This window comes from Leptonychotes weddellii, chromosome 16, assembly GCF_054177405.1.
Source record: "Leptonychotes weddellii isolate Sample4059 chromosome 16, ASM5417740v2, whole genome shotgun sequence".
In the NCBI taxonomy this organism is placed as follows: Eukaryota; Metazoa; Chordata; class Mammalia; order Carnivora; family Phocidae; genus Leptonychotes; species Leptonychotes weddellii.
Genome location: NC_138384.1, coordinates 8,056,475 through 8,079,886, shown reverse-complemented (window position 1 = coordinate 8,079,886; position 23,412 = coordinate 8,056,475). Strand labels below are relative to the sequence as shown.

General features: G+C 46.9%; 1 protein-coding gene across 2 annotated transcripts in view; it reads left to right on the top strand.

The window, feature by feature from the left end:
* WWOX (WW domain containing oxidoreductase) overlaps window positions 1-23,412 on the top strand; it is a 918,520-nt gene that overhangs the window by 851,628 nt on the left and 43,480 nt on the right. The window lies entirely within an intron of this gene.

Sequence of the window (23,412 nt, the reverse complement as noted above, 5' to 3'; positions counted from 1 at the left end):
TGTATTTCCCTGATGCCAAGTGATGTTGAGCACTTTCTCATGTGTCTGTTGGCCATATGGATGTCTTCTTTGCAGAAATGTCTGTTCATGTCTTCTGCCCATTTCTTTTTTAAGATTTTATTTATTTATTTGACAGAGAGAGACACAGCGAGAGAGGGAACAGAAGCAGGGGGAGTGGGATAGGGAGAAGCAGGCTTCCCGTGGAGCAGGGAGCCCGATGTGGGGCTCGATCCCAGGACCCTGGGATCACGACCTGAGCCGAAGGCAAACGTTTAATGACTGAGCCACCCAGGCGCCCTTTCTGCCCATTTCTTGATTGGATTATTTGTTCCTTGGGTGTTGATTTTGATAAGTTCTTTATAGATTTTGGATACTAGCCCTTTATCTGATATGTCATTTGCAAATATCTTCTCCCATTCTGTCAGTTGTATTTTGGATTTGTTGATGGTTTCCTTTGCTCTGCAAAAGCTTTTTATCTTGATGAAGTCCCAATAGTTCATTTTTGCGCAGGACCTTCTTGGAAAATAAGCATTTATCATATCCCTGGGAGGTAAGCACGGTGGTGAGAAGAAGCAGTTCACTGCCCTCAGTCTGCCACTGCCTCGCCAGTGTTCTGTGAGTCTGGTGGCCACGGGGAAGCGCACGGGTGTGTTGTGACTGCTAAGGACACGTGTGGGAATGCTGGAAAGTCATAATCTCATTTCTACCGCACAAGAACACTGTGAGGAACATAGTAAGAGTCCTGTATTCCAGAAGTACAAAATTAAGCTCAGAGATGAAAGATAACGTGTCCAAAGTCCAGGTAAGCAATGACAATGGCTTGGACTAGGGTAGTGAATGAATATATGGATCCATTACGACATTTCCCCATATTTATATTTTTACTAATGCTGAACGTGACAGATAATGTTACGATTTCACCACATATCCCTGGATGTGCACCTCAGCTCTCTTTCCCATCCTCCCTGGCCATTAGTCTCTGGCCAAGGGACTGAATCCTAATTTATGCAATTCAATCAAAGTGATGCCCAGCAGCTCCAGTCTGGACCAATGGAAAACCTCCAAATGTGCAAACCTCCCTATTTGCTGGGCCTTTTTTCCTTCAGTCTAGCTAGAATAAAGATGACACTCAGGGTGATCTTATAAAATAAGATGAAAGAGCCTGTTTCTGTCTGTTTCCTTCAGTGATGGCGTGGAACAGAGCCACCCTTCCAATGTATTTGAGTCACTGTTAAATTTATTACTAGATCCTGTTCTAGCATGTGGGGGAGCTGGGTATGGCTAGGCTCAGTGAATCCAGGAAATGTTCAAATGGGGAGAGACTGGGAGATCCCAATCTTAGGCAAAGGGGGTATATGCAAAATATTTTAAAACATTTCAGCAAATATCTTAGGACTTGACTTAATGAGGCTAAGTATCCTATTTATTTTATTTTAATTTGGGTTAGAATTGCAAATAGAGGTTAAGTGACTTACCTAGGGTCATGGTGGTAAAGAAGTACAGATCCATATTTCTTGACTTCTAGACCAAGTTTATTTTTTCCCATTACTCCTTAGGAGTAATGTTAGGTTAATAGGTTATTGTCTTGTGGTTTTCATCGAGTTGCTTGTTGAGAGACAGGATGCTCTTGTGCGGTTGTGCCCACTACAACAAGGAAGGATTTCTGCTATGTTGGAAGATTTGGGGGGACCCCAAGGTTTGACACAAGGTACATAAAGACAGATACTGGTGCTTAACTTCCACTTTCATCCAGGGAGAGAGAGAGAGAGAAAGAGATCAGTAATTTATTGGTTGACATTTTCCTTGGGTCCTCATAATACTTGTTTATTAGAGATAATTTGCTTAAGCATGCACAGGGTGGAAGGTCACGCAAGGAAGGTTTTTATTAGTTGTGTACTGAATGGATCAATAGTAATTTGAATACTATAAATCTGTCCTGTTAACAGGTTTATTTCTTCATCAGATATTAATTCCAGAGGGTTTCACCCATTACAGAATTGACATAAACCATGCTGTGCAGATGTTGCTGCCTCTGTAATCACGTTCAGCTGTGCGTCTGTGGGAGCCTCTATGTGGGTGGGCCCTTGAACGTGGATAGCAGATAGGTATCAGGTATACAGGGACCTAGAGCCCCTGCTTTCCTTGAAGAAGAAATTAGAAGAAAATGGGAAACTATCCATTCATTCAACTGCTAAATTTACTTCGTTTCTTTCTTTCTCCCTCCCTCTCTCTTTCTTCTCCCCAGCTCCCTCTTTCCCTCCGCCTCCCTCCCAACTTCTGTCTCTTTCTGTCTATGTGTATCCATCCATCCATCATCCATTTATTTATCCTGATTAGAAAAGCAATGCAGATAGCCAAGATGGAAAATTTGGAAAAACAAAAAAACCTTAATAAAATAGCAATCACTCCTAATTCCAGCACTAAGTAATAATCACTGGTACATCTAAGAATACTTCTCTCTAGCTAATAATCTACACTCCATCCTGTCCCTTTGGCTAAATGCTTATGGTGGACCTTTTGTGCCCATGCAAACATGCAGAGTGTGCATGCATTTGTAGGGGTGGAGTTTGTGTGTCTCTGTTTTAATAGCATAATATTTCGCCCATTATTTAGAAACATGCTTTATTTGGTTAACGGTACTTTTGGAACACATATATATAAAAACACCTTTTTAAAAATGATTCCATACAACTCTGTGGAATAGCCCTGATCTAATCAAGCATTCAGTATTGATGGATACTTCAGTTCTTTGGTTTTGGCTTTTTGGCTTTTTGTTTTTGTTTTTGTTTTTGTTTCACGTGTAGGATTTAATGATTTATCACAAGTGCCCTCCTTAATGCCCATCACCCATTTAACCCATCCCCCCACCTACCTCCCCTCCGGCAACCCTCAGTTTGTTCTCTATAGTTAAGAGTCAGCTTTATGGTTTGCCTCTGTTTTTTCCCCTATATTCATGTTTTGTTTCTTAAATTCCACATATGAGTAAAATCATATAGTACTTGGCTTTCTCCGACTGACTTAGCATCATTCTCTAGCTCCATCCACTTTGTTGCAAATGACAAGATTTCACTATTTTAATGGCTGAGTAATATTCCATTGTATATATACACCACATCTTTACTCATCAGTCGATGGACATTTGGGATCTTTCCATAGTTCAGCTATTGTTGACAATGCTGCTGTGAACATTGGGGTTCATGTGTCCCTTCGAATTTTGTATCCTTTGAGTGAATACCTAGTAGTGCAATTGCTAGATCGTAGGGTAGTTCTATTTTTAACTTTCTGAGGACCCTCCATCCTGTTTTCTAGAGTGGTCCAGGTCTTTTTAGTTTTGTTATTATTCCTGTTTCTGTTTTGCCATTATAAATACTACAGCGATAAACATTCTTATGCAATATTATCTTGCACGCAGCTGGTTTTAAAATTGTAGGATAGATATCAAAAGGGGAATTTCTGGGTCAAAGTTCAGATGACATAATTTAGCATCCTGATAGATAGATACATAGATACATAGATACATAGAGTTTACTTAACATTATACGAAAGCACTTCCCTACGTTAATGAAAAACTCTTTGTAAGGGGTCTTTAATTTGCTGCCAAAAACTGTGTCACATACTTGTACCAGTTGAGTTACCATTTCTCCTCTTGCTGAACCTTTTGGTGCCATCCGTGTCTTTGCTTTTATAAATAATGCCAAGGCGAACATCTTTCTACATGAACCTTTGCCCTCCTCTTGACCTACTTGGAGGCCTACAAGTGGGATTATGGGATGGAAGGTCACGAAAGGAGGGGCCTTTTATTTATTTGTTTATGAGGGACCTTGTAAACCCAGGCTGCAGACAGTCGCATTGCAGGTTTCGGCCGCACGTTCCATCCTCCTGCAGCACAGTACTTTACAAACCACAGCATAGGCCCTCGGAATAATTCCGTGCCCCACCGGGATGGAGCATTGTTATTAATACAACTTTACAAACATCATTCTTTTGAAAGCTTCATCTAACCTGACCACAGCTCATTAGAGAACCTTCTAACCAGCCCAGGGCAGCTTGTGGTTTCTGCAGCAGACAAGTTGGCTTGAGCTGAAGGGCGTCCTCGGGGGAACGTACCCTTTCCCATCCTACCTGAAAGATGATCTCTGCCCATGCCTGCCAGCTGGGGACATTAGAGCTTTCCTTCTGGGAGATAAGAGAAGGCCTCTGGTTCCTTTCTGTCCTCAGATCACAACCAGTGTTTCCCAACGGGGCACAGTTGGCATTTGGTATGAGGGACGGTCCTGCACACGATGGGGCATTCAGGGTACCTGGCCTTGCTCACTGCAAGCCAGTGGCCCACTAGTAATTGTAACAACCACACGTCTCTTTTGTCTCCCAACTTCCCTTTTACACACTTCATCCCTTGCTCTCAATCATATATTCAAATATGTATTTTTCCTAATCCTTTGTAATATGTTTTCTGTAAATATGTGCCATCTTTGTGTATGGGCTTTTGAGGTAAGACCTCTGTGATAAGGCAGTGATTCTCAGCTGGGATTGGAAAGGGCCAGAAGGAGGGAAAGTAATCATCATGGCCTGTTAGAATGGGGTTGCAGGGTGGAGGGTATTCATGTATTTTTAATAGGATAATGTGGTGTTTAAAAGCTGGGCTTCTGGAACCAGAAGACCTGGTTCAAATTCTGACACTTCCTCTTACACGCCTGTGACCTTGGCAAGTTCTTAACCTCTTTATGCCTTTATTTTACCATAAATATGGGATAATTATAGTTCCTACTGCATAGTTTCGTTATGAGGAGTAAATGAGTCACTATTTCTGAGATACTTAGTACCTGACACAGAACAAGCCCTGTGTGTGTGTGTGTGTGTGTGTGTGTGTGTGTGTGTGTGTGTTCTCCACAATTCCAGCAAGGCAAAGGGATACCTGACAAAGATCTTCTAGGGTGGTGAGGATAGCAGAAAGCAGGCTGGGGAAACGGTTAGGGTTTAACTTTAAGAAGGTAAGATACACGTAGTAGGCAGTCAGTACGGCAGCATCCCTAATCGGAGGCACATAATTGGAGACAGTCACGTGGCCTGTCATGCCAGGGTGCTCTTCTCTGGCAGTGATGGAGAGCGCCCCCCCCACCCCCGGTGTCCTGTCTGCCCGCAGGACCAAAGCTGTAACACCCCTGCCCGAGAGGAAAGAGGGTTGTTCAGAGCAGGAGCCCGGCACCATCGGGCCAGTCCCCTCTGTGGCCTGCGGTAGGCGCTGCCCACGGAGAGTCCAGCCTGACTCTCTTCCTTTTCATGGAAACCTATGGAGGCCCAAGATCAAGGTCACCTTTTGAGGTTTGGGTAGTGCCTTTAAGCTCCTAGTCTATGTCCTCCCAGAAGGGAAAAAAAATGGAGGAAGGAAGAAAGAGAAAAGAAGAAGCATTTTTTAAGACACTGTGCTAACAAATGTTAGCACATGTGAAATTCAGAATAGTCCTATAAGCAGACCATAGAAGCCTAAGCTTCTCCTCTATTTGAAGACGTACATTTTATTTAATATATATTTCTGAAAGTGGCATGCATCTTCTAATTCATGTGGGTATTTGCTGAACTATTGCCCTCCCTCCCCAATGCTGTGAGCAAATCAGTAGTGCATCTTATACTTGATAACACATTAAGTGGTAATGATAATAATAATTGTTATTATAAGAAACATATATAAAGTGCTGTCTAATTCATTCATTTATTTAATACTCATAACAACCCAGTAAGGTGTCTTCTATTATTGTACCCACTCTACAGATGAGAAAACTGAGGCACAAACAGTTAAATAAAATGCCCTGGATCCCACAGCTGGGTTAGAGGCAGATCTGGAATTTGGCAGGATTGCCAAGATAACACAGCTCATCAATGGTGGATCTAGGACTCGAACCAGGGTCTCCGTGGTTCCCAAATCCATATTCTCTCCGTACTGACTCCATCACTGAATCCCTTCCTCATTGCTCTGGTCTCTATACCCGGAAACCTGAGACCTACCAAGTCAGATAGTCCCGGAACGAAGCGTGCCTCCACGGGACTGATCCTTGTCATTTCCTCAACTCACTGTCTTCATCCCTCAGCCTGTGTCTTCATGATGTTCCTTTTGTCCGTGCTTTCACTGGAAAGGGTGAACGTGGACACTGTCAAGGGGACGCCAAAAATGAGGGGAAGCGGCAACCATTGCCGAACACAATCACTTACCGTCTTCTTCTGAATAGACTAGAATTAAGCCCTTCAAACAAACCTTCACAATTGAACTTGGAGTTGAATAATTTAAATTCATAGAGTCAAAGGCAGTTAGTTTGTATAGCCTAGACAGATGAGTCAAGTTTTGGGTGTTTTGTTGTTGTTTTTTGTGGGTTTTTTTTTGGACTAAGAGCCTACCATTCATTTATTCAACAAATGCTTTTAAACACTCACCACTGTGGTCGGCAGTGGTAATGCCTATAGATGCAAAGCATGTCTACAGGGGCAAAGACCTGGAATAAACAGTACCACCTAAGAGAACTATCCAGACCTCCAATTTCCATGCCCTTTATGTTCCTATTGTCTTTGCCCCAGTTGACTAAAGGACATTAGCCAAGATTCTGTCTGCTTGGATTTCAGCCTCTTTCCCTGACCACGCCTCTCCGGTGTTCTGCATCCACCCTGCAAATTCTCCAGCCCCCAGCCCAGTGGTTCCAGCCTGGACCTGCCCCACCTCCTGGGATTCAGGATGGTACCCAGCTTCAGCTAAACTTCCTGGTACCATGGCGATTCATATCTGACCCTGAGAATGTTCTGCCTTCCCCAGATAAGCTTTCACAGAAGAGTGGGAGTCTAGAAAGACAAATAACAAAGATAGGAGTTAGAAGAGGAGGCATGAATGGCAATTGGAGTTACTAATTCCCCCAGATGATTTAATTCTGATTACCTTGTGCTCCTCGTGATAATCCAGTTGACTCCAGAGGAAAGTGATAAAAAAAATTTAAAAAAACTGTCCATGAAGAAAAAGATAAAAAAAAATTTACATTTTTGGATAATTGATTGGCTTTAGGGGCTTTCCTTTAAACTTCAGACTTTAAGGAGTATGAGGTTAAATATGTCCCTAGCACTGATGATTAAACATGTGTGTTGTTTATAAAAATCAAGAAGTACAAAAATAATTTGGTCAGCTCTCACCTTCTGGTCCTTTTGTGATTCTAGAACCCTGAAGATGAGGAGAACTGTGGATGGACTTTATTGAATTATTGAACTGAGTGTCACTGAGGGAAGGGAAACTCCTCCTGTCTGTGAATCTAGGGGAAATTGAGTCATTTTCCTAGATTTGGAATATTTGGACTTAGAATCAGAGTCCCAAATATCACCACCCTCTGGTCAGGCCACTGCCCCCTCGACCCCAGAGAAGAAGAAATCTCAGTGGTAAACAATATTCCAGCCCAGCTCTCTGCGTGGCTGGTGGACGATTCATTCTCCCATGCCTACTTATTTACAGTTTGAAGGAAAAAGGTTAATCCTGTAAAGGGTACTTGACCGTATTTTCTAACTGGGACACATTTCCCCTTTTAAGAGTCCCTTTTTATGTGTATGTGTTCCTTTTTGGGCTAAGGAGATGGGACTCCATCAGCCAAGACCCATCTGTCATGCAGGTAGCCTTGGCCTGGATTGAGAGCTCACCACACAGCTCTATCAACGACTGTGTGTTCATCTTCCACGGTCTGAGTTGCCAAGATGCAGGGAAAGCCTTTTGTCAAACACCTGCCAATGAACATTAGGCAGGGCACGTTCTGGAACATATCATGGATTTCCTTCTCTGTCGTCTTGGGAACAGAAAAGGGACAGGGAAAAGGAATCAGGAGAGAAATACGAGGATACGTGAGAGCACGTACAGGACGGGGGGTGGGGTGAGTCGGACACTGCCTCATGTGAGGAGGGACTCATCAGTTTCCTAAGAAGTAACATAAAGAAGGTAAACTTGGTGCTCAGACACCTGAGGCTTGATACTAAGAAACGTGATGAGATATATTTAGAAGAGATACCTCTGTGCGCATGTGTGTGCACGTGTGTGCACATATGTGCGTGTGTGCAGGGGGGCATTTGTGAGTTTTATTGATATATCTGCTGGCCTTGATGAGGCTCATGCAGAAGGTTCTCTGGATTCCTTTGTGCGTGGCCTTTACAATCATAAATTGATGCCAGGTGCTTTCTGCATTGTGGCTCTGGGTGTGCACATTCTTCTAGTATATGTTCAGGGCTGTGCTGACTTATCTGGGGTTGGTAAGGAGGGATGTGAGCTGAATGGTGATAGGAATAGTAAAGTACTACTCCCTGGGTCTGTCCTAACAAAGTGTACAAATCGGCTGGCTTGAAACAGCATGAAGGCGTTGTCCCAGATCAGGGTACCAGTAGGCCGTGCCCCCTCCAGAGAGGAGTCCGTCCGTGCCTCGTGCAGCTTCTGGCAGATCGCCGGCGATATCAGTCCCGTTGGCGTGTAACTATCCCTGTACTCTCTGTCCATTGTCGCGGGGCATTTTCTCTGTGTCTTCTCTTCTTAGAAGGACACCAGTAATACTGGACGAAGGGCACACTCTACTCCAACAGGACCCCACTGTAACGGATTCCATTGGTAGAGACTATTTCTGGTCATGTTTGAGGCATTGTTTGTGGGGGACACAATTCAATATTTAACAAGAGCCATAATAATATTACAGGTATTAGCGGTGCAGCTGCCCTTCATGGAGAATCTACCGTCCTCTGGCCATCACACTAAGAGCTTTCTCTTGTACCCTCACCTCAGTCCTCTGACAAATGAAGAGGTGGAGACGCAGGGAACCTTCATCCACATTTCTTGTCTTACCCTCTTTCGTCCTGGTCCCCGGGCCAGGTTCCCAATGTGCTCATTTGTTACCACACACTCACTGTAGCAAGTGTTTATCCCAGGACCCAAAACCAGACATGTGGTCTGACAAGTGTCATAGGATCACAGTGTAACAGGATTTCAATCCCCGGAGCTGCTCAAGAAAATAGAAATCATGTGGTGAGAGATAACACTGAATGTTCAGAACAGGAGCTAAAACATTTCCCTGAGGGTTGGGATTCTTAGGGTAGTGGGTAGACGATTCCACACTCTGAGCCCAACTTCCTGGGTCTGAATCCCAGCTTCTACCCCCGAACGATCTGGAAGATTTGGGGCCGGTTTCGTAAATGCTGCGTGCTCCAAAGGTTTCCTCCTGAATAAAACGAGTTCCTACCAGGACTGAGCACGTAGAACTTGTTACGAAAGCTAAATAAGCTCATCTATCAAAGTTATTATTACTAGAGGGATGCCTGGGTGGCTCAGTCGGTTAAGCGTCTGCCTTCAGCTCTGGTCACGATCCCAGGGTCCTGGGATCGAGTCCTGCGAGCGGGGAGCCTGCTTCTCCCTCTGCCTCTGCCTCTCTCTCTATCTCTCATGAATAAATAAATAAAATCTTTAAAAAAAAGAGTTGTTATTACTAGAAATAATATTTCACTGCCCCCACACATGGATTTCACAAGCCTTTATCATATACCTTCAATGGGCAAAGTACTCAAAAATCTGCTTCTTTCTCGTGTATTTTTGAAAACAGAAAAAAAAATCATGAATGAACTCGTTTGGGCTGTGAATATTCTCTCTGCATCAGCCAGGGATGCGGCAAGTCATAACTGATAGCGTTCCTTCTTATCTCTAATTGTCTCCTATCTGTCCATATACTGGGAGGCAGGCTGTGCTCTTCAAACACAGATTCCTTCTCCCACTTCCTGCTCAGCTCTGCCCTTTCCTCCCCAAGCTGCTAATTGCTGACAGTACCAGCGTGGAGTCACTTTGGCCTCATCTCCTTCCGGGAACGGGCTCCAGATGAAAATCCAGGTCTTGAACTTGACAAGCAGAGACGGAGGAGAAGAGACGGGGGGCAGGGTCAGTGGGGGACAGTGGGGTCTCTTGCAAAAAAATGGAAACACCCACTTTGGCCTTGGATTCCTACCAGGAAATGTCTAGGGAGGTGGGCCCTCAGACTGGCTTGGGGTGTGCCGTTTTAGATAACCCCCCACCGTGAATGCCATGGCGGAGGCATATTTCCCTTGCAAATGCTCCCTCTCTTCTGTAGCCCCAGAAAGTTCTCCCTCCTAAGGAGAAGACGCTGTGCGTTTCTTTTCGAAGATTTCCCAAATCCCTTTCTCACAGAATGTCTGGTCGGGCACCGGGCTAAGCACACTCTGTCAAGAAATTACTAATTTCAGTGCCCCGGAAAACCATTTTCTTTCTGTTTTACCTCGTTTCCACCCTTCGGAAATCGAACTTTTAGTTCAGCGCTGATACAGCGAGGCAGTCCCTCAAGGCCATGCTGGGAAGCAGGACCTGCCTCTCGGTTGCCTTGGTGGGTTCGGTCTTCCAAGCTTCTTAGTACAAGGCCCTGATGTTCAAATCCTGCACACAAACTGCCACCTTCATTTCCAGGCCACCCTCGCCGCACACCCCCCCCCCCCCCGGCATGCATTGCCTCTAGAGAGACTGCTGGGGATCAGTGTTCGCTTTTCCTGGGCGGAGCTCAGCCCTCCTTCCTTTGCTCCTCTTTTTCCTTTGCCTCCCGCGTGCAGGTGCCAAGGTAAGCTGGAGGCATTGGTATTCACGCTTGGTGTGAGCAGCCCAGCCAACATGCACCAGAGGGAAAATATTATTTCTCATAAATGGTCAATAATTATAGTCTTCATTGCATCCAAATCTATACTGTGACACATAGTGGAAAGGTTTCGGATTCTACGTGGAAGAGGCGACAGACACTTACAGGTGAAAAAGGCAAGGAAAAATATATACATCATCAGAGAGAGACCGTTTTCTCTGTATAAACATAGGGAAAGAGATGCTGGTGAGCCTTGGGAGCCCCAGGTTTCCTGTTGCCTGTGCCTTTCATGGTCTTTCCAAGTAGCATTAACTTTCTGAAGAACTGAGCATATTGAAAAGGCCACTATTAGGAAAGCATATTTTTACAGGAATAATTATTCATAGTAATTTCCGTTCTCATTGAAGGGGTTCGGCATTCTCCTTCTACATCAGATGTTAACTGGAAGAGATGAAGGGTGTTGCTGAGGGTGGGGGGGTGGGGGGTGGCTGTTTGGATTTGCTTGGAGGTACTGAAATTTCAAGCATAGGAAACTGTTACCTGCTCCCCCTGGAGTGGGCACTGGTGGTGGTGTGTGTGATTATTTGGCATTTTGCAATTAAGACCTGAATGACTTTTCTTGGAAATTTAACTCTAAAAATTCCCAGTGGTGTCAGACTCTACCTTGCTTAAGGAAAACAGATCTGGAGTGGGGTGGGGAAGAAAGATGAAGATGTACTCATCTGAAGGCATTTGGTTTCTTCATTATTTTATCTTCCCATGGAAATGATTTCATAACAATTTTTTATGGGAAAGATTCACAAGAATTAATGTGGAACCATTAGGCACGGATTCCTGCCTAAGTCTGGATATGAATTCCAAAGACCACAGGACTTACTGATGTGTCTCTGGATGTTCGGGCCCTCGGAGGGGGCTTAGCAACACATTTCCTGGATTAAAATGGCATGAAAGTTTAGTCAAACAGCAAGTCCATTTTGTCAAGGGAGGGAAGCCATTTAGAAGGTAAACTAGCTGGTGTTGCTTTGACGATTAAGTAGGTAGTATTAAGTAGAACAGGGAGGGCAAACTGTGGCACACAGGCCAAATCCTGCCAGCTGTCTGTTTTTGTGAATAAAGTTTTATTGGTACACAGCCACACCCATTTGTTTATGTATTACCCAGAGGCTGCTTTTGAACTACAACAGCAGGGCTGAGTGTCTGCGAAGCCTAAAATATTTCCTTCCTGACCTTTGGTAAAGAAAGTTTGAGGACCCTTGAATTAGAAAATTAACTAGTTGGGGGAGCCTGGGTGGTTCCGTTGGTCAGGACTCTCTGCCTTTGGCTCAGGTCATGATCCCAGAGTCCCAGGATAGAGCGGGACCTCTGGGCTCCCTCTCCCTCTGCGCCCTGCTCGTGTGCTCTCTCCCTCTCTCCAATGAATAATTAAAATCTTAAAAAAAAAAAAAAGAAAGAAAATTAACTAGTTGGTGTTACCTAAACTTTTTGGATAGTTGTTAAGTCTCTTGTCTACACATTTAGATGAAATTGTGTATCAGAGGTTGTGTATCTATACTAAGATGCTCGAAGGCAAACACAGTGTGACTTCTGCTGATAAAAGGAAAAGTCCACTGAGATTGCAAGAAATCAGGACCTAGATGCTAAGACTGTCTGACACCCTGACTTCTGCTTTGCTGTGGTTATTGTTGGTTGAAAAGTAGCTTTAACTGCTCAAAGCAAAGGCCTCCTCTCCTGCTACTTAATGAAAGCCCAGTGTTTAACTTCTAACTGAAGGTCTTGTGGAAGTTCATCTCTTGCTCGATCACTGAGGATCACGTGAGACATAATTTGGAGAAAGTTTCTATCAAATCCTATTTGGACCGGGCAGAAAAGTTTTCAACCGACAAAACCACCAAATAGGTTATGATAAAGAATAAATACCACCTGCCCTGGACCTACGTGAATGTGGGATCACCCACAAAGTAATAGAGCTTTGCACCGAGGGTGATACTGGGCAATCCGCTAAATAAATCATCTATTTAAAAAAAAAAAATCACATAGTTGAGGGGATGTGCACTTATAAACCCACTCTTCAATAGAGAAGTACTTAGGGTGCAGTAAGTAGTTTAAACAAAATTAGTGGAAAACCAGGGAGTTTAAGGGAGCAAGAGATCAGGTTTTCTGGGCTCACCACACATCAGGTGATTTAAGCTAAAAATGGCTTAAAATACCGCAGTCACTTGAAACGCCTTACATAAACTGACCAGGAATCTGGGGCATTCATGCTAAAGACAATTTTCTTCTCCTCAAGATAAGGGATGGGGAATTAGTCATAGGGTATTTCCAGATAATGTAGTTAACACCTCGTGTAATATTAGGTGGGCAGGGAGCTCTGCTCTCGGGCCCAAAATTGCTCCTGCCAGTTCTAATAAGGAATGTGTGTATTTTTAAAGTCTGGGTAGCCACTGATGAGTCGTTTCCATAATATGCCTCCCTTTGGTGTGAAATGGGGCAGAAAGTGCCCCCAGCGGCTGTTTTGGTAACTTGTTCAGGTATTCATTCGTTCGTTCGTTCATTCATTCATTCACTCATTCATTCATCACATGGTTCCAGGCACAGTGCTAAATGCTGGAGAGGCGTGTGTAAATAAAATCTCCTTTTCAAGGGCCTTACTGTCCGACGGGTATTTTCTTATCATCTAGACAGTGCAAGAAATGATTCGACAGCAGAAAGAGATGTGGGGTTGTACCTGGTACAGTCCCTCTTGGCCACGGGAAGGTATAGTGTGGAAAGATTTCTCTTGAGGTGGCGAGGTGATTCAGATGCACCACCAAAGCTGATGAACCTGGCTCTATGTTGATGAAGGCGAAAGCCTTCCTCTTACTTTTGTTCCTTTTTTTTTTTTTTTTTTTTGCCTCTCATTTAATTTTCTACGTGGAGCCTATCTGCTTTGCTGATTCTCAGAATCAGCAAATGGTGGGAAGAACATGTACTTGGGGCCCAACCATCCCTCCTCACATCTGAGTTCCAGCTCTGCCACTTACTGACAGCGTGTCCTTGGGCAAGTTGCTTAACCTCTCTGAGCTCCTATTTCAGCCAGTGCCCGGGGAGAAGGTGAACGACAACAGAAGAGTCACTGTGGTCCTTGTCCCCTACACCCTTCTGCTGCTTCATGTTGGCTGATGCAGAGTGGCGAGAAGTTGGTCTGTGTGGCTGTGGATCCCTGAGGAGATGCTAATTTTCGGCCCTGTCTCACCCCCCTGATCCAGAGACAAGCCAAATGCTTTCTGTTCTCTCTGTACCATATTCTCTTTCTGGTGCTTTCTGGGGGAATCTCACAATACACAGTAGGAAGCACAGGCCAAGATCCCAACCACGTGCAACTTCTTCTGTAGATGGGTGCCCACGTGTGGGGGCCTGGAAAGTGAGGGCAGTCGGAAGTGCCCCAGAGGAGCAGCAGGACGGCCTCTGTAAGAACTCCTGGGTGTGGAATGGAAGCTCTCGGCGCCCCACAGCACAGAGGGCCTCGGTGGTTGTGGGGCGTTCACCCAGATGCCGGCGGCCTGCAGCCTTGTCTGTGCTGTGCTTGCTCTTCGGGTCCCGCTGGCACTTGGGCCCGGCAGTGGCCTGATGAACAAAGCCTCACGGGGGGGCCAATGCTTCTGAGCCATGTGTTTTGGGAAGCGCCTCTGTCTTATTCCCCTGGGACCTCAGATGATGAGAGCTGGTGGTCGCCCAACAAATCAGATTTCATAAGTAACAGTCTGTGCTGTCTCTCCATGGATAAGGCATACATTCCATTCAGGCTTTTAAAAATACTGTAAATAGCTCCCCCCCCCAAGCCCCTTTTCTCAACGCAGGTCACCCAACCGGCCAAGGACCCTATTGGTTAGGTGGAGGGGGAGGCACAACCCCCTCCTAGACCAGAGACAAGTCAGGATCCCTAGAAGATCTCGAAGGGGTGGAAAGTGGGGGAAAGCTGAATCGGTAGGTCGGCAGGATTATGGTTCGCCTCATCCGTACCTTGGCCTGAGCTCAGTTTCCCATCTGGCTCCACAACCTACCCCAGAATCCCTATGGACGTGGCACCTGTCAGTTCTTCCCCCAAATCGGTCACTTATCCCCCACCAGGTTCCGCAGTTTCATCAAGGCTTGCCCTCTGCTTGGTAGAGCTGCACTACTCTTATCGCTGGTATCTCAAGGGTAAGAGGACACATCACCGTGTCAAGGCTCTCTATGAGACTGCGTCTCTTCTCCTTTTGGAGTGAGACTCTGGACAGCCCCCCAGCCACAGACACACAGGGCTCCAGAAGGCAGCTCCTGAGCCCACTTTCCTTCACGGCAGAGTGTCTGCGTGCAAACCGCTAACCCTGTGGGCCCAGAGCCTCTCAGAAATCTGCTGGAAAGCAAGCTCAGGGACAAGAGGAAGCTCCTCGGGACCTACAGAAGCATCTTAGATCCTGGCCTGCCCTGTTGGCGTGGCCTTTGGGGTCACAAGGCATGGGATCGAATCCCACCTTTGCCAGTAAGAACTGAGAGAGTTCTTTAATCTCTGTGTGTCTCAGTGTTCTGTGATTTCCCAGCATTGTTGTGAGGACAACACGTGTGTGGTATGTGTGTTTTGAGAGGGAGAGAGAGAAAGCAAGCTTAGGTCACTGTCTGGCACGTAGGAAGCATGTAAAATGTAGCTCTGCTGTGAAGCACAACTTGCAGAAAACCACCATGTCGAAGTCAAACCAACGATCACTTGGAAAGGCAAAAAATCTGACCAGTGATTTTGTTTATGTGGCAACTGAGTTTGAGTGATAGAATTTTCCTCTGCGCTGCAAAGGATACTCATTCAATCATTCTGCATTTGTCTCTTTAGAAACACTGGCTAAGCATCTGTACTGTGTGCCAGGCACTGGACAGAGAGCCAGAAACCCCTCTCCCTGAGGTCATAGTCTACAGCACACAGGACCATCTAGTAAGGGTCACGATGGGCAGGGAAGGTGAGGACAGCTGTCTGTCATAGGAGGTGACACCTGAACTTGGTGATGAAGCAAGGTGTCTCATGCACACCTGCCCCACGTGAGATCTCTGCGTGGGCACCTCCTGCAGTATGGTCAAGCCTTCCTGGTTCTCTTCTCCCCAGTCCCAGCCTTTGGCACCCCTTCAGTTCCCGAGTCGTGTTGTGTGGATTGCTCATTTCTGGCCGCCTCCCCCTTCTGTAGGCATAGCTGTGCCGAGTCAGGAGTCACCACTTCTCCATCTGCTTCCCATCTTCCAAAATTCTTGCTGATGTTTCTCGATCACGGAGTTAAGTAGTTGTCCCCCCCCCCCGCCTTATTACGCTTTTAATAGAGTTTCCGCAGGGATTGCGGGCAAAAATGCCTGAACCCACCGTGTCTGGCCAGAAGCCCCCCCAGTCTGTGCTTTCCTCGCCACGCCATCCCCCCCGCACGCTGAAGGCTGAGAGAGGATGGCGCAGGCAGGGAGGAACGCGAGCCCCTGGGACTACGGCTGTTACTTCTCCTAGCGCCGTGCTGTTCTGACGTGTTGAGCGCGTGCCGTGTGCGTGCCTGCCCTGTGTAAGTGCATTGCACACACAGTCTGATGTAGTCACCAAAATTACTCCCTAGGCATGTCAGCATCTCGAATGTACAGATGAGAAGACAGCTTCAGAGGGGTCGAGTGCATTTCCCAAAGCCAGACAGCTGCCGTGAGCTGCAGGTTGGCCATCCAGGCGGCAGACCGCGGCTGGGGTCGGCGTGCGGGATCGGCGGGCAGTGCTCTCAGGACCCATGCCCGAGGGGCCGAGGGGCAGGCGGGGGGTGCAGGCAGGGAGAGGGTCGAGAGCTGTGCTGTGGGAGTGGCAGACACGTCAGCCCATCTCCAGGAGCCTGAAACCAGGGTGGCCCTTCAGAGAGGTCCTGGACTGGAACAGAGAGGCCAGCTGGTCACAGAGGCGGCCTGCCGCCTAGAGGGGTGCGTCCTTGGGCAGGGCAGCTTGCTTTGGCTGAGAGCAGCTCCCGAGGGAGGACTCGACCCGCAGTGGGCATCAGCCCAGCCGCTGGGGAAATGAGTGGCCCCTGGTCCACACCACAGCACCTGCTGGAGAGCCACGTGCTCACGTGGAAGGCATACCTCTGTAACTTGAGGGTCCATTCATGTAAGTGGGGTACAGGGATAGAAGAAAGGGAGAGGAGAGAGCTAGATAGGTAGCCATATTGTCTAGTCCGGGAACTGGTACCTCGTGAAGGGGCTGGTGCCGAGGGAGATAATAGTTAAGTCAGATCAGACAAGCCCTGTGTCTGGGGGAAACACTCCAGATGGGGGTACACGGGATCCTAGAGCAAAGTTGGCTGGTGGGGTTAGTTTGACCTTCTTGATACTCATGTGTCAGGGATTTCAGTTGAGAAGGGAAAGACAGTTTCACTCCTTGCCGACATCAGTGGTTTGGCTTCCTTGTTTGAAAACGCTGTTCCTCCCGTAGAGGAAAGATTCGGTTAACTCAGGTGGCAAAGCCCCCTTTGTTTAAGGTCTTCACTTCGAAAGCAGGGACAGTAATATCATTAAGTTATAGGACAGACTTCTCGTGCAGTTTAATCGGTAGAAACCTGTTTGTGCGTTCATCTGAGGAAGTACCAAAACCAAAAACAACTTCGAGGTTTATCACCTTTGATAAAGTCACAGAAGTGCAGCGTGAACAAACACCTTCCTCTTCTCTGTGTCTTTGCCTGTTGGTGGACAAACCGAACCAAAGGACCTTCAGCTTAAGAACGTGTACCCTAACTGTGTATTGGAAGCTCCTGGATACCAGTGGGTTATCTCTGCTCACTGGGCTTGTGATGTTGGGCAAAAGGAGTGAATTCTGAGACTATATGCCCAGCTTCCATTAATACCTGAAAAATAATAATTTGCTGTCCTGAGATTTCCAGTCTGATAAGTGGTCCCCCTCTCTTCTCCCTGACACCGTACCTCCCCAGTGTCCATTCCCTCCTCCCGTAGCTCCTGTTCTCACCCACAACCCCACAGAGTCCCAGATCCTGTATCACTCAATGGGAGACATAGTGAGGGGGGCACATGCATTTGTTATGATATATGGATGCCACCTGAGGCAAGAAATAAGTGGTTTTCAAGGATGCTGAACTCATAGAGAACACAGTTCTCAGGGAGTCAGGGAAATGACGAGGTCTGGAGTCAGGAAGATCTGGGTTTGGATCCTGGCACGGCCTTTCAGGAGCTCTGTGTAACCTTGACCAAGTATCAGGTCTGTGAGTCTCAGTGTCCTTATCTCTGAGGTGAGGTCATAATCTGCCTTGCAGAGTTATTGCAGTATTAAATCAGACGCTGTTGCCAAGTTTCTAGAATGATGTTTAGGACTCATAACTGATTCAGTATATGTTGGCAACTATAGTTACCTTGGGTTAGGGGAGCCACCTGAGTGAAATCAGCTTTTAGGTTATGGAGACCGACTTGAACAAAATCTAAAAGTCACAGGTCTGTGTCACTCTGACCCCCAGATATCCTAAACTGGTTTGCGTTTCTAGTTTGCCACTGTGCCTGACGGGCCCCAGTGGTTTTATGACCTTGAGGTCCTGGCCTGTTTTGTCCTGCCTCATGATCTTCTTCAAACAGTCCCTAGTGTTGTCCTCCGTGGGCCCTCCTCCAGGGGGGTGGGTGCTAGGACAGCATCACACACCAGCCCCCCCAGGCTGACTGTGTGTACCTCTTCCCAGCCCCACACTCGGATGGTCATGTTGAGGGTATTTCCTCATGGGTTTCGGCAGAAACTGCAGATCAAGGCACCCTCTCCCCTCCATGTTCCAGTGAGCCAGTCACTAAACATTAACCAACTGTCACCAACTCTGTTTACACGGTCATGTCACCTAAGCAAAGCAAAGCACCTGATGGGAAAGAAAATTTTAATTATCTTCCTTGACTCCTCACCCCCACAAAAGGATGACTGTGATGGTGACCCCAGATTCTTGATGGCCTTAGAAACACCAGACAAAACCTACAGCTTTGCAATTCATTTATTCGTTCTCCCGATTTCCTATTCATTATGGTGAAAACCTGAACACCCAAGACACAGGGTAGGGCCTGTCTCACCATGGTAGTGGGAGGTGCTTGATGCATGGACCCTAGAGATAACGGTGGCCTGAGTCTGAAGCCCTAGCATTCCAGTGAGCAGGAAGTTCTACTTCTCAGCCTCTAGGGAGGGATTAAATGGTACTGAAATCTGGAGCAGTTACGGATCTGCCCTAATATGTAGTACAGTTTAAATCAGTTGGCCCTTTACCAAAATCTAGGGAATGAGAAGCAGCGTTAGAGAATAGTAAGTATGAAAAACAAGTAAGGAAAACAAACCCGTCCCCTTTTATACTTATTGAAAGGTTATCCTTCCTAGGACCTGCTCCCTCCTCTGATCACACAGTCAAGGCAACCAACACGTGGAGTCACTGTCATTGTGTTTTCGTGGGTAGTTGAAGCCCTGGCCCCCATCCCAGTTTTAACATCAGGCTCACGAGTCTGGGATTCCCCTTATGGAGCAACTAACTAGAGACGTGTATCCTACCCCTGGATAAATGACAAGTGTCATTGTGAAGGCCTGGCGTCTGTGGCCCAAGATGCCATGCAGCAAAGATGCCATTTCTCCTGCTGCCAGTGTTAAGAGTGGGGTTTTGGAGCCCAAGAGATTGGGTTCAGCTCCCAGCTCTGCCACTTGTTCTTTGACCTTTGCCTCTTTGGGGCTCAAGGCCCTCCCTACCTAGAGTTTGGGTTAGTGGCCTCAAAGAAATCTGGCACAGGTGGGACCCTTCCTGAAAGCATTAAAGTCACATGAGTCCCTTAGCACAAGGCAGGCAGGTGGCACAAAATCAGAACTCAATAAACAAGACTTATTAGTTAAGTCATTGTACTTGTTAAGACTCAGTTTACCTATAAATGAACTGTGGATAAAGCTACTTCCGGAGCGCTCTTGCAAAAAGTCTAGGGCTTGGCTAGAATGTGTGGCAGAAGCTCTCACGCCCCACACGGATTCCTACATGAAGGGTCCTGCCTTGTAAAGTCCGTCAGTTAGGAATCCCGAGGGCACAGCCAGCAGAGGACAGATTTTCAGCCACCTTGACAATTTGAGGGCCAGCCAAACCGCTGGCCTCTGTCCTCGCCGACACCTTGTTGGGTAGGTACGCCTTCCTTTTCACAAGCCAGGGAATTATGAGAGGATGACTCCTATCAGCTGTGGCAGCCAGAGGGGGAGAATGCAGAGTAAGATGTTCCTCGGTGTACTCCGTTGTCATGAGTTCAGCATTTCTCCGAACTTGGAGGGCAAGAGAGTTCCAGCTGCAGTTGGCTGGTCACGGGCCCGCCCTGGTGGCTCCCGCCAGACATTAACCCGAGCCCTGCCAGCCTCCAAGCCCTCCTTTGCCTGAGAAGCAGTTGGTAGAAGAGGAACGTTGTAGGGGAAGGGCCTCCGACCCCTTCTGGGGTATGTCCAAAATCATACGCAGGCAAAAGTGACACCGCCTAGGGCAGAGGACACCAGTCCAGAAACCAGGGATCTAAGGAATGAGAAATGGAGCTCAGAGGGGAGGACGAGGGTCCCTGAGGCTCTGCAAACAGCAACTTGGCCATCAGAGGGATTAAATCACCCAGGCAGGGGACATGTGCACAGCCTGATGGGGCTCGTTTCCCACATTTGTGCGTAATTCCAGGATGCCATAGAGCAGACAGGATGTGGGGTCAGAAGGAACGTTAGTCAGGAACTAGAACATGGGCTTTGAACCAAGACAAGCTCAGTTTGGATTGGCTCTGACCCTTCCCAGATGCGTGGCCATGAGTAGCTTTGCCTCCTTAGCCTTTGTCGGGCTCCATGAGAATACCGACCTGGTGAAGTGCCTGTGAGGATCGGAAGTACTAATAGGTCATTATCACTGTCATTATTGTTTTGTTGTTGGCTGTGGCAGCTGGGATTGGACTAGCCCTCTCTCCAGCCATCCAGCCTCACACTCTTCCCAGCCCAGACACAAGGAGCCGAGAGGCAGACATGGAGGCTTCATATCTGGTAGGGTTTGAAGGGATAGAGGTGGGGGTGCTGGGTCAGCCTGGAGGAGAATTTCCTACTGGAGAAAAGTTTAAATATGAAGTTAGGCAGCAGAGCGTGGTTGCCAGTGGGGGCACCCTACCCCAAACATCAGAATTGGGCTGAAATTGTCTTTTAGCTTCTGAAATTTGGACTTGACCATTGTCAGCTGGAGGACTGTGAGCAGGAGGACAGGCCGGGCCAGTGGGTTGCCCATTCAACCATCTTGTGCCCCGATGTGGTCCCGATGACAGCAGCCCCTGCCTCCCCCTGCAACAGCCACAGCCCTGCATCTGCACCGGTTCCGGCTCTCCCGAGCACTCTGCACACCTCTCCATCTAGGATCTGTGGGTCCAAATCGCAGACACTCTCATCGGGCTGGAAGGCATCAACATTTCTGCACCTAGCCAGTGAGAGAACACCCCTCCACCTTCAGGAACTCAGAATCAAAAGCTAAATTAAATAGCCACGAAATGAATGGATGCAAATTCACATCCCTTCGTGCGCAGGTCACTTTTGTTCTTGAGATCATTGATTTCTGGGCTCTGAGTTGGGGACCCCACCTGCCTGGTGGGAAAACTGGTATGGCAAAACTGGTTTTCGTGTTTTGAGGCAAAAATGCTACTGGTAGGATTAGAAGGATGGGATTAACTGCCCCTGGGAGGTAGAATAGAGATGCGCATGGGCCCTTTATGGAAGGAACACCTGAGCCAGGTGGGCATGAATTTCAAGAAGGATGGCACCACTTACCAGGTGGAGGACTTCAGGCCACTCAGTGCTACTTCTGTGCCTCAGCGTTCTCATCTATAAAATGGGTATCCTACCCCACAGGGATGGCTGTGTGTATTTTCCCAACATTTTATTATAAAAGCTTTTAAGTATAAAACTTGAAAGAGTATTGTAGCCGCCACCCAGGACTACCTAGATTCTGCGTTTTTACTGCACTTGCTTGCTCACCTAGGGGTCCATCTGTGTATCCCTTTCTCTAGGCGCCGTTACACAGGGAGATTTGGAGGATTTGGAGGAGATATGTGTGAAGGGCCTAGGAGGCGAGAGGTGGGCAGTGGTGTTTGGAATTTTAGAGCACCTAACAAATAATTGTGGCCGTTCTTCGTATGTCGGTGCCCCAGGGAATGGACGTGAACTTGGGTCTGGTTGCTGCAGCCAGGGAACCAGAGGAGCAATGGACTCCATGGCCAGCATGGCACCCAGAGCGCTGGGTAAGGTTGGTGAGAAAGATGGCTGCCCCTTGAATTTTGAAGGCAAAAATGGCTTCAGCTCCTGGGCTATTCCCACCCTCCCACGCTGCCACCCGGACAGCAGAACACGCAGGTCTTTCCTTCTCCCCCAGTCCCTGCAGGGCGGAAGAGGTGATGTTGATTCTTGTTAGAATAGAGGCTAGAAAGAGTATCTCCCAGCCCACGGTGAATTCAGAGGGCATTCTAAAGGGAAAACCACAGGGAGTGAGGGCTGGTTCTTCACTTGCTTTGCAGGAGAGTAGGCTCAGATTTGTAGGGGATGCCAGAGCCGGCTCAGTTTTCTAAAGCCCTAACTCTACAGCATTCTTCAAGGGCTCCAGAGAGTTCCCTGTGCCATCAAATTAAGTTTGGATACTTCAATAAAAAAGTCCCGAAGGAAACTGTCAATTAATGCATTTACACTGAAGCATCATACTTGGGAAAAACATCTTCAAACACAAACGATGTTTTCCAACCATTAAAAAGTTTGCGTGCTGCTTGGTTTCCATAGATACCTGAGGTAATAGCCTCCTTCCCCTCACTGAAGAGTGAGCATTGCTCGAGCTCTTTTTCCCTTTTTTTTTTTTTTTTTTTTTTTTTTTTACCTTGGTCTTTCAGACCTTTTTCCTCCATCCCCATTTACGAAAACAAAAGGTAACTAAATTGAAACCTGGCAATGAAATTTGTCTGAGGGAGACAGCTTGATTTATAAGCTCAAGGGACTTCATTTTTGCTCACTTCCTTATTATTTCATGACTTCTACAAATAGCATTGTTACCTGCAGGGAAGAAATGGAGAATTTTCAATTGATCAGATGATTTCCCCAGTCCATCAAACAAATAAACGTACTCTAAAGGGAAATGTTCATGTTCTGTTGAAGAGCAACTGAGTTTTGGCAGGGTGTAGAACAGAAATTGGCAAACTGAGGCCAGCAGGCCAAATCTGGCCCTCTGCTTGCTTTTGTAAATAAAGTTTTATTGGAACACAGCCACATTCATTGGTGAACGTGCTATGGCTGCTTTCATAATAACAGTGGCAGATTTGAGTTGTGACAGAGACTGTATGGCCTACAGAGCCTAAAAGATTTTCTCTCCGACCTTTTGCAGAACAAGTTTACTTACTGACCCTTGGCATACAGGAAAGAATCAGGGTTTGGGAGGCATTTAATAGTGTCACTTTAGGCATGTGTTCATCTTGCTGTGACTCAGTTTCTGCATCTCTGAAATGGTAATGACAGGATCCTTTCATAGGGGTTGGGGATTGAAAGCACCTAGCACTGTGTTTTTTGTTTTTTGTTTTTTTTTACTCCAGATTCTTTTGCTAGAAAAGTCCAAAGACACCTATCTTATGATTCTAGAAGTTATTGAGGAAACCCAAGGAAAGTGGGTAGAAACAAAAGCCAAGTAGTTCCACAATGTTCCTGGCCCAGGTGCATGCCCATGTATCTCCTCCCTGGGAGAAGGTGAGGGAACGTGAGTGGAGCTCTGTTCAGGGATGAGAAAGCAAA